The following is a 10,546-nucleotide window of genomic DNA, read 5'->3' on the forward strand; positions in this document are numbered from 1 at the left end:
CCTCCTCACCACCAGGCGAGGGCGTTACTTTTAATCAGACAAAGAGTTTATGTGTCGCTCTGAATTTCTAATTGATTTAGAATTCAAAGAAAATAGCGTTTTGTTCCACAATGGCGTGAAATTATCGCGTCTTTCACTCTACGTCTCTCTTGTAGTAAAGCAGATCTTGCTAGGTGAGCATTTGCTCCGGTAAATTAGGTCACTTTTCATGTTAACTCACTTCTTCTAAACAACATTTCCTGATGCACGTTTTCTCCATGAAAAAATACATTTAATGATAGGTAAAGATAACATTGCTAATACTGATAGAGTAGAAATGTAAGATGAATTTATGAGCTAAAAGTCCTAAAACGCCTCCTGTAAAAGGACTCATAGCAAGATTTTTTTCAAATCCAAACTTTGCTATTGCATTGCGCATTATGTAAACACGACCAGTTCCGGATTCTGGTGAGTGCATTTTTTCCAAACTAAAATTAACAAGAACATTTTTCAAGATGCGCCATGTCCCAAAACCGTTCATCAGGACTGCTATTAATATCAGGTGAAAGCAGCACAAAACATAAATTTAGCCTAAATATTAAGAGACTATCGTCTGTCAGCTACTGCTTTAAGCCATGTTCAGCCAATGATAGAAATGTAGTGCTCTACTACAGTAGCAACAGACCGCAAACCGCAAAAGTCAAAGGCTCAAACCGACAAGAGTGGGATTCGAACCCACGCGTGCAGAGCCCAGTGGATAAACAATCTCCGCCCACACTATTCAGATACATCAGAATCGTACCTGAACGTGACTGGACTTTATTGGATTTTAGGAAATTTATTTCAGCGTGGTTATTTTTTCTGCCTGTGATTTCGGAAAGAAAGACCCAGTATTTGTTCACCGAAATATTCCGTGAGTTTGTTGTGGTTTGAGAGGGGTTTATAAAGGTAATAAAGGAGGGAGAACACGCGAATTGTATAACCGCTGAACCCGGACACAGCGTCTCCAGCCTGTGTTGGAGATCTTCCTGCTTTTGTTAAGGTTATTGGAATCAGCGGTTACTTTGGGGGTATAGCGCTTGTATCTCTCTTCTCTGGCTAAACACTATCTACTGTAAAGTATAGAAATAGACAAAAAAGCTAAAATACTTCAGTAAGGCCGAGCAGATAGGAAAGTTTAGTAAAATGTTCTGTAAATCAATTTCCCTCGATTTCCGAACTCTCTGTTCGTGCTCTGATATAATCTCTCTGCTCCTGCCGCTGTCACTGGGAGAGTGACTGCATTCCGTAGGGCTACAGGTTGATTTCACAATGCCACATTTAATTAAAGCTGATAAAGTTTCCATTTATTTTACACGTATTATAACGTCCCTCAAAGAGAGATTTTATCAGTTACATGCAATCAATACTTTTGGCTTTTTGTATGGGACCAGAAATATTAAAAAAGATCTCATGAAGTATTGGCAGAATCTACCTTTACCGCTCAGTAGCAATAACATTGCCAATATTCATGGAGTAAAAATGAAAGATGAACTGACAGCTTTATCTGAGCTAAAATAGTCCTAAACGCACCCTGTAACAGTGTTAGTATTCATAGCAGGAAATACTCATTTTCACCCCCAAACGTTGTTGGATTACGCATTATGTGAACTTTACTGGTTTCGGTAGCTTCTGGTGAATGTAGTTTTTCCAAACTGAAACTTATTCAAAAATTATTAAAGATGTACCATGTCCCAGAATTGTTCATTGGGACTCGTATTAATAGAATTAGAAAGTAGCAATTGTCTGCGTTTGTGATTATGTCACTTCTCTACTACAGCAGCATCGATAAAAGACCCTCTGAAAGCAGTAAAGCTCCTCAGTGTCAGAACTGTGAGACAATTTTATAATCGGGAGTGAGGGCCACAGCAAAACAGCAGAAATTGCAATCACTATTTGCCAATGTATTCTCTCATGCCATGTTCAGAGGGTGATATTTAAAAAAAGGTACAATAAAATTTCCTGAAGTCCAGGATTTTGATAGTCTCTCATATCTCAGTGTCAGAATTTTGAGATGTTTTTATAACCAGCTGGTAGGTTCAGAGCAAAAAAGCAGGAAGTGCAATCACACTTTGCTCATCCTCGGTTAACCATATATTTTCATATGCCATGTTCTTAATGTCCCATTTAATACTGCTATATTAAAATGTCTTGTAAAATGCAAGTATAGGAGACTTTTAATGATCAGAAGGCAAGGTTGTGGTAAACATGCAAAAAGTGCCAGTGAATTCACTGCCTTTGTTTTACTTACTCATTGTCTAACATGCCAGTTTGTGTTATTGTGAGTTTTGAAAATTGGTTTTCAATTTTCTGAAATGTGTTTCATACAAAAATGCAATCTGGACAGTCACTATTTACTTACATATTCCAATTTTCTGAGGATATGTACAGTAATCCATCCAAATTAGTACATTTAAAAAAGACTATAAAGAGCCATCTACAGGCAAAAGGCGGCATAATATTACATCAGCAGCATTTAAGGTGGAATGAAAAACGCAAATAAGAAGCCAACTTCAGCCTTGTAAATGTTTACACATCACATCATATGCAATCTTGACATTAAAAAATCTTGGTTCCCTGAAGAGGAAAGCTGTCTTACACTGATCCCATTCCTTATTAGGAGACCAAGGTTGTAAAGACAATCTATCATTTCTGTTCCTCCAAGGCATCAGGAAAATTATTACGCTAAAGTTAGAAAACACACTCCGAATAGCCCGTATGTTTGATTTCCGCAATCCATTTAGGCTACAATAGCTAACTTGGCACTTCTCCAGCATAGAGAAGAAACTCAGTTTAGTGAACTACTGGTGTATTCAGCACACCTTTCTCCAGCACCCATCAGGATGACCGAGTGGTCTAAGGCACTAGATTTAAGGACTTGTATCTTTCCAACTTGCTTGGGTGTTCTGGTCTTTGAGTGGAGGTGTGGATTCAAATCCCACTCTTGACAGCTGTGTTTTTTTTCCCTTCTTGTGATCGCTGACAATGATAATAGGAGAAAAAACAGAGAAACCGCTTAGCAAGAATATGATGGTCATATTTCCCACAATGGGAAAATTGTGGAGTTTCTTTATGTGGAGAATTTACTTTATGTGAATACAAGTAAATCTTCTCATTATGTATGTCATTTCTTATCATTCTTACAAGCAAGTTTATTTTTGAGGGAATCCCTAGTGTAAAATGTAATGTAAACAGGAATTATTCTTAATTTAGAAGATATTGGACTGTGGATAAAAATTGTAGACTGATGTAACAAAATATTTATACAAGTGTAGGAACTGACACTGAAATAGACCCGTAGGTGCACAAAAGTCTCATTTTGTCATTTCAGTAGATCGGCACACCAGTAACTCTGTGATTGTGATGGACTCTGAATAAATATGGCAAATTTGCTATTCGATCTGGAAACTCAGTTTCACGCTTTCATGGAGGTTTTGCTCAAATTGATTGCTTACGAAGTCTCAGAATGTTTCTGAAACAGGATGTGTGACTCTGAGGATGAGGAGAAGACAAACTCCGCAGCATCTCACAGTTTCTGGAAAGATGGGTCATGTGGAAAATGAGATCCTGAAGTGGAGATTGCAGCTGTGGGAGGAGTTAGGAGCAGGAGGAGATCAGGGACAGACAGCTCATGTTGGACACACGCTTCCCTGTGAAGTCACTGCAGAAATACAAGAAATGGACATGAAACTGAAGCTGTCAGGTCAGTAGGGTGACTTATATGAAGTCAATGCCTGAGTGTTTATAAACAGTGTCTTTAACTGCTTGGTGAGAATATAATGAAGAGATGCAGAATGAAGTGGGAAAGACGTGTTTGATATAGCAACGGAATTATCAAAGTGATTATCGTTAAAAACACAATTTATTTACGCATTAAATAATTTGTTTGTAGTACATAGTGTAGAATGAGTTGTGCTTAAAACTTTGCCAGGCAGCAGGGTGGAGCAGTGGTTAGCATTGCTGACTCAAAACACTGGGGTGCTGGATCTGTAGCTTTTTATCATCCTAGGAAGAGAACATTCCAGGATCTGTTCTTACCATTACTCAGTTTCTGAAAATTAATAAATAGCATAGCAGAATAAGAGGATACACCTTTGTATTCTCCCGTGTCAAGTTCTGATTCTGAGAAAAGGGGCTGCTATCAATGAGAAGGAGAGAAGGATTCTTGGCATCTCTACCTTATTTATTCATTCCCAGGACCCTGACTACATCACAACAGTAACTGTAATACTGATTGATAATACTTATTATGTTTAATTATGATTGAGAACAATAAGACATGTTGGAAGTGGAGGGGTCGGTATCTCTCTAGTTGCTGGAACTGAACTGTCTGCAATAGAAACATGGGGGATTGATTATATTACTAAATATATATAATATACATCCAAAAGACTACAGAAACTAAAATTATCCTGCAGCTAGGATCACACCTTCCCCTTTCTCGTAACGACAGACTACTGTTCTTCTAAATTCTCTCTATTCATTGTAGGTTTCATTTTACACCTCTCTTCACCTATCCTGACTTCACACATCCTGATTGGCCTCTTTCTGGCACCTGCTCCCGCCCCTCACTCCTCCTCTCTCCCTGCTTTTGTTTTCACGCTACATTACCTTTGCTTACTACCCTGTCTTTCACACACCTGAAGTGTGAAATGTTGTGTTTTCTTCTCTTTTCAGCATGGAATAAACCTATTACTTGTTCCTTCGCAGCCTACACATGCTGACACAGCTACCCACCTGAACTAATTATATTGTTGATTATATGGATTATATTGTTGACAGTGGCCTGGGGCCCCTCACATACCCGGTTACTGTCTTATTGTCTAATGGGGGTGCAATGGCCAACATACATTATTAATAATAAACAAGAATACTGAACATATTTCCTCCAATGATTATAGCAACTGTTTAAACTATTGCAACTATATAGTCACTTTATAAATAAAATAATCACTAATGTATGCATTCCATACATTAAATTTGTACTTGTGACTTTTTGTAAGATAACCCAGCAGATAATTATATTATTTATGATAGCATTATCATAGCATAAATGTAATTATTAACACAATTATTGATGTTCTTCCTATTCTCTGTTGACAAGTTTTGCTCCATATTGGTGGATATTCAGTTTTTTATGAGCCCAGTACTTGTATTTCTCTTGCAAGGTTTTAAACTCTACTCAAACCCTAACTTCAAGGTCTTTCTCTGCATTTGATTAAAATTGCGTACAATATTGTACAAATGCAGTAATTTGACTTTGCTGATGTGTAGATTGTTAAAATAATTGTATTATCCAGTTGAAGATTAGAAATATAATTTTTGTAGGGGATTCACTATGGTTTTATATATTTTTTTTATTTTAGCATGGGATTCCAAAAAATGAAAGCAATGTATTAACATTGATCCAACAGTTGAAACGTTTTTGTGTTCATTTATTCAATTATTCTTACCTTCATCTTAACATATGACATCTACTGTACATAAAAGATCAGATGTTAACATTTTTCAAATTGTATCATCTTGTATATTAATATGCAGGTACTTTTTATTTGTGGTGGGGGTAATGCGCTTTTGAGCCTGACTGAAAGGCCTTGTCCTCTTGTCTTGTGATTTCAGGCTCAGAGGCCAGTGCTCTCCTTGAAGCTGGGGAAAGGGCTCCTCAGCACAGTGAGGAGGAGTGGGGCTCCAGTCTGTTGCAGGAGACAGAGCTCACTGCTGCAGAAGGGAAAGAGACACTCAGTGAGCAGCACACAGAGAGCAGACAGAGTGTGGAGGATCTGGACTCTGTGCCCATGATGAAGACGGAGCCTGAGAGTGGGACACCTGGGTTGTTAGTTTATAATGATTTCACAGAGAATGTTAATTTGGACACTAACAATATTACACAAGGTTGTAACGGAATGGGCTGTGTCTCTGTACTAGAGCACAAAGAAGAACTGGATGTTTTCAATCTTACAGAGCAGCACATGGAGCCCCAGTTGATTGACCCTGCAGAGCAGCAGACTGAAGCACCTGTTGAAGAGATCAGTACTATGTTACAGCACCCAGAGCCAAATAAATTGAAAAGTCATTGGCACACTCATAAAGGGGAGAGAGTATTCAGTTGCAGTCAGTGTGAGAGGAGTTTTAGTTGCTGAAACCATTTAAAAACTCACCAGCTTATTCACACAGGAGAGGAGCCTTTCAGCTGCAGCCTGTGTGAGAAGAGAGTTAGTCAGGTAGCCTATTTAAAATCAATATTTTTTTTAAATGTATTCACACAAGAGAGAAACAAATTAAATGTAGTCAGTGTGTTAAGAGGTTAAGTTTGGCAAGGAAGCTAAAAACCCACCAGGTTGTTCACATAGGAGAGAAACCATTCACCTGTAGCCAATGTGGGAAGAAATTTAGTCTGGCAGGCAATTTAAAAGCCGACCAACTAATTCATACAGGGGAGAAACCTTTCAGCCTAAGTCTATGTGAGAAACATTTGAGTCAGTTAAACAACTTAAACACTCACCATCATTCACACAGGTGAGAAACCCGTCAGCTGCAGTCAGTGTGGGAAGAGTTTTAATGTCAAGCCTCTTGAAAAGACACCAGCTTTATCACATAGGAGATATTATGTATTTATACGCAGCAAATCAGCCAGTGTTAAATCAACTCAAAACTTTAACAGCTCCACATTCACCAGAGTTAAATTAGCACTTTCTAAATACTTCGAGCCTAAACTGACAGTGTTAAACTCTGAGTGTCATTTTCAGAATTATCCGTGTTATTTGTACACTTCTGCAGTATGCACTAAGTGCAGTGTAAAGTGCTCACACTATCCAGAGTTTTTTTAACAACACTGTGGTGTCAATTAATTGACACTATTAGTGTTAAGTAACACTGAATAGGAGAGTGAATACATATTCTTAAATTTTATTTTCTGTGTGCAGTATATTTAAAACCACTGAAGTAAAATGCTGTTTAGTTGTATGTTTTCTATGTGTGAAAGTTAACCTATAAAACAGGCAAACACAGGTAAAGTCCACTTTAAACTGTTTTTATATGTGAAAAAATGGTTTAAACATTTGTTTTCGGTGACATTTATGCAAGTGGAACAAAAGTTTTAAAAAAAGACTTATGAATAGCTACAACACGTAAATCGTAATTCCATGGTCAAAGGTAAGGAGAAGAAGCACGTTTAGGATGTGCAGTCTCCTCTGGTGTGAGGGAGAGAGGAGCAATGAAATAAGGCAAATAAGAACATAGGATGGAGCAGGTAGAATAGGTAAACAGCAGGTGAGAATGAGTGGGAAGATATGTTCCAAATTTTCACAAGATTTTCCCCATTTCTCTCAACAACAGACTCATCTCCTTCTAATTCCTCTGCGTTATTTGCAGATCTTGGCTTTTCATGTGGACACTCATTCTCACCTGCTCCATGCCCATTCTAACCTAACTGTCTTTTGTTCTTCTTTGCCTCATTTCTTTGCTTTCTCACCCTCCCTCCTAGCAGAAGAGGCTGCAAAGCCGAAACACGTTTGTTCTCTCTACCTTTTACCACAGAACGCACCTTTACATGCTCCATTGCAGCCAATGCAGGATCGCAGATCCCTACTCGAACATCTAGCTCTGCCTTCTGCAAAAGGCCCTCATCCAATCAGCATTCCCATATACAATAACGCAATTACATTTTTCAATAAGGACATATATGTATAAATCATATTATAACAAATATAAGAATAACATAAATGTTTTCATCACTACCATATGTACCCTGAAGATCAAAAGGCTTTTACAACTTCAAATCCTCAAATTTCAGAACATCCCTTTCCTCACTTTCAGTCACTTGGAAAGCATGGTAATGTTCATCAAGGTGATTTGTGAAGAGCTTGTCCACCAAAACATAGATGGTGTTATCAATCATCAGTATTTTATTAATTTTGCAGAAAACTAATAAATTTCTTGTTCAATCTTACTGCAAATTACAAGTCCTGGTCTGTACTATATACCATCAATTTTAAGTAATTTGTAATAGACACATTCTTTTATAAGGTCAGTTGAAGAGTTTTTGCCAAACCAATACCACTAGTAATGTAATTAAAAGAGAATGTCATTGGTCCTCAGTATGTCTTACTGATAATTTTTCCCAACGATACCCAACATCCATTTAATGTTTCTTAGCAATTGATTTTGTAAGGTTCTTGAAGTCTTTCAGTGTGGTTTTAGACACTTTATGTTTGCCCTCAAACCCCATAGTCCATACATGTGTTGTAACAGAAGGAATAAGGTTCTTGATCCCGAGATGAAGTAAAACAGATGAGTTTATTGCATGCAAGGAACAATAAAGCCGAAGTCTTGTTTCCCGTAAGAAACAACAAAACTGAAGTATTGTTCCCCATACTGGTATAAACTTTTGGGTTATATAGTGTCTTCTTCTCCGTTTCTGACGTCACTCGGTCTGATGGTAAAGAGGGAGGTTCATGGTATTTGGCCAGTTTACGAGGTCCTGGCCAAATGGTCAGTTTAAGATTACACCCAGGGGGGTTCCTAGCTTGCATCTGCAATCCTTATCAGTTAACCCCCTTTCCTGCCATAAACCCCAGCTTGTGACTTAGAAGTCTAAACCTCATACAGAAAGGATTAAATTCAAACCCCCGTCTTCACATCTTTCTTCACATGTAACAAAGGACTTATTATACAGCTTGGATAATGTACCATGTAGTGATGCTTTGGGATTAGGCTTCTCTCTGGATACAACAGTTTAAGAAGTTTATGATGGTCAATAATCAAATACTTCAAATGTACAGTCATACCTTCAGTATGAATAAGGGAGAAAACTATAATCATTATTTCAAACCGCAAATTCCAATTTTGATTTCCTTGATGGACAAACTCACCAAATAATAGAGGAATGTTTTTGACAAGGCACCAAGTTTGTATAGCATTCAGCCCAATATTACGACCTGTGCCTTCAAAGTTAACATTTGTAGGATGTTTGTTTTATGCTCTAAAAACCCGTAATCAAAGGAGTAAATTCTTAACACACCTGATTTGAAAGTTTTCTGTTAGATATTCAAAAAGTAATTTCACCTCATACTGAGCCACACCCACGAGAAGCTAATGTATGATGTCATGGTGAGTAATTATCACACACATGAAAATATTGTAGAGTTGAAGACTGATTTTTTTTCACATCATAAACTGAATTGGGCTGTGGGTCAACTTGAAGAGACTGCCAATGCATTTCAAAAATGTATTTTCCCCACAAGATTATTTTGGGGTCATCCTATGTATAGTCTGGGCATCTCTCTTATCAAACAAAGGTGACAAAAATAATTTCCAGCAAAAGATTCTGTAAAATCAATAATAATGTGCATTCCTAAATTATCACCAGTAATACGAAAGATGGTACCATATATTCTGTCAGTAGAAAAGGGAAGATCTATTTCATGACCTTCTAAAGTTCTGGTATAATTTAGCAATGGTACCGGTATAACATCAAAAACATACTTCTTTAGGTCCTGAATATAAAAAAAGCGATATCAAAAGAATATTCATAACAGCTCAGTTGAATTTTGGTGGCACATTTCCAAGAACAAAGTAAAGGCACCCAATTTCTGTATTGAAGCGGATAAATGGCTTCTCGAAATTTGCCAAACTTTTCTGTACTGCAGATTGACTGTTATCATCTGTAGGTAAAGCTCAGAGTATCAAGTAATAGGTTTATTCCATACTGAAAAAAAGAAGAAAGAAAACAATGTTTCGGCCGTGGAGCCTTCTTCAGGTGTGGAAAGAAAACACAATGTTTCAGCCCTGGAGCCTTCTTCGCTCCACGGCCGAAACGTTGTGTTCTTTCTTCTTTTTTTCAGCATGGAATAACTTGTTCCTTTGCAGCCCACGCATGCTGACGCAGCTACCCACCTGAACTACTAAAGCTCAGAGTCATGCTATGATTTAGAATGCAGCTCACATTAAAAATAAAGGCACAAAATAAAATCAGCATCACTCTATAAGAGTTAACAATACCTCTTTTGCTGTAGTGTCATCTACATCAATGCTTGTGTTGGCCCTTCTGGGGGAAGGCTCGGAAAATCTTAAGTCGGTATCACTGGATGAACGGGACAATGTATCCATGCAGGAACTGGGAGACGAAAGGCCAAGGGATTCAAGTTCTTTAAAAATAAATAAGGCAAAAGAAGACAATGAGAAAACTATTGTTTTAATGAAAACAATATTCATTAGGATCAGCTAAATGTGATTCACCCTCATTACTATCTTTGATAGTTAAACAAAGGTTTGGGTTTGATTGAATTAGTTCTTGAAGTGTGTCATCTTCAGCCTCCATTAGTGTGTCATCATAGATGTGTAACTCCGCATCAGGCATCAGTTCAAATTTCCTGTACACTGAATATACATTATTATTAAAAAAAAACAAATACCACTTTCAAAACAGAATACACATAAACGCATCAATCATGTTATCATTAAACAACAAATATTTTTTATCAGTTAATACTTGCCTTCACTGAGGAAATCATCATGGGAAAACCCTGGT

General features: G+C 37.5%; 1 long non-coding RNA gene across 1 annotated transcript; it reads right to left on the reverse strand.

Moving 5' to 3' along the window:
- Positions 1-5,437: 5,437 nt before the first annotated feature.
- LOC148667417 (uncharacterized) lies at positions 5,438-10,160 on the reverse strand. Its single transcript, XR_015937027.1, has 4 exons — positions 10,018-10,160; positions 6,521-6,603; positions 6,177-6,215; positions 5,438-6,033 (listed from the first exon to the last, which is right to left on the reverse strand). It is a non-coding gene; the product is annotated as an uncharacterized LOC148667417 (long non-coding RNA).
- Between the last annotated feature and the right edge of the window lie 386 nt (positions 10,161-10,546).

Source organism: Lepisosteus platostomus, chromosome 5 (genome assembly GCF_059453375.1).
Source record: "Lepisosteus platostomus isolate fLepPlt1 chromosome 5, fLepPlt1.hap1, whole genome shotgun sequence".
Classification (NCBI taxonomy): domain Eukaryota; kingdom Metazoa; phylum Chordata; class Actinopteri; order Semionotiformes; family Lepisosteidae; genus Lepisosteus; species Lepisosteus platostomus.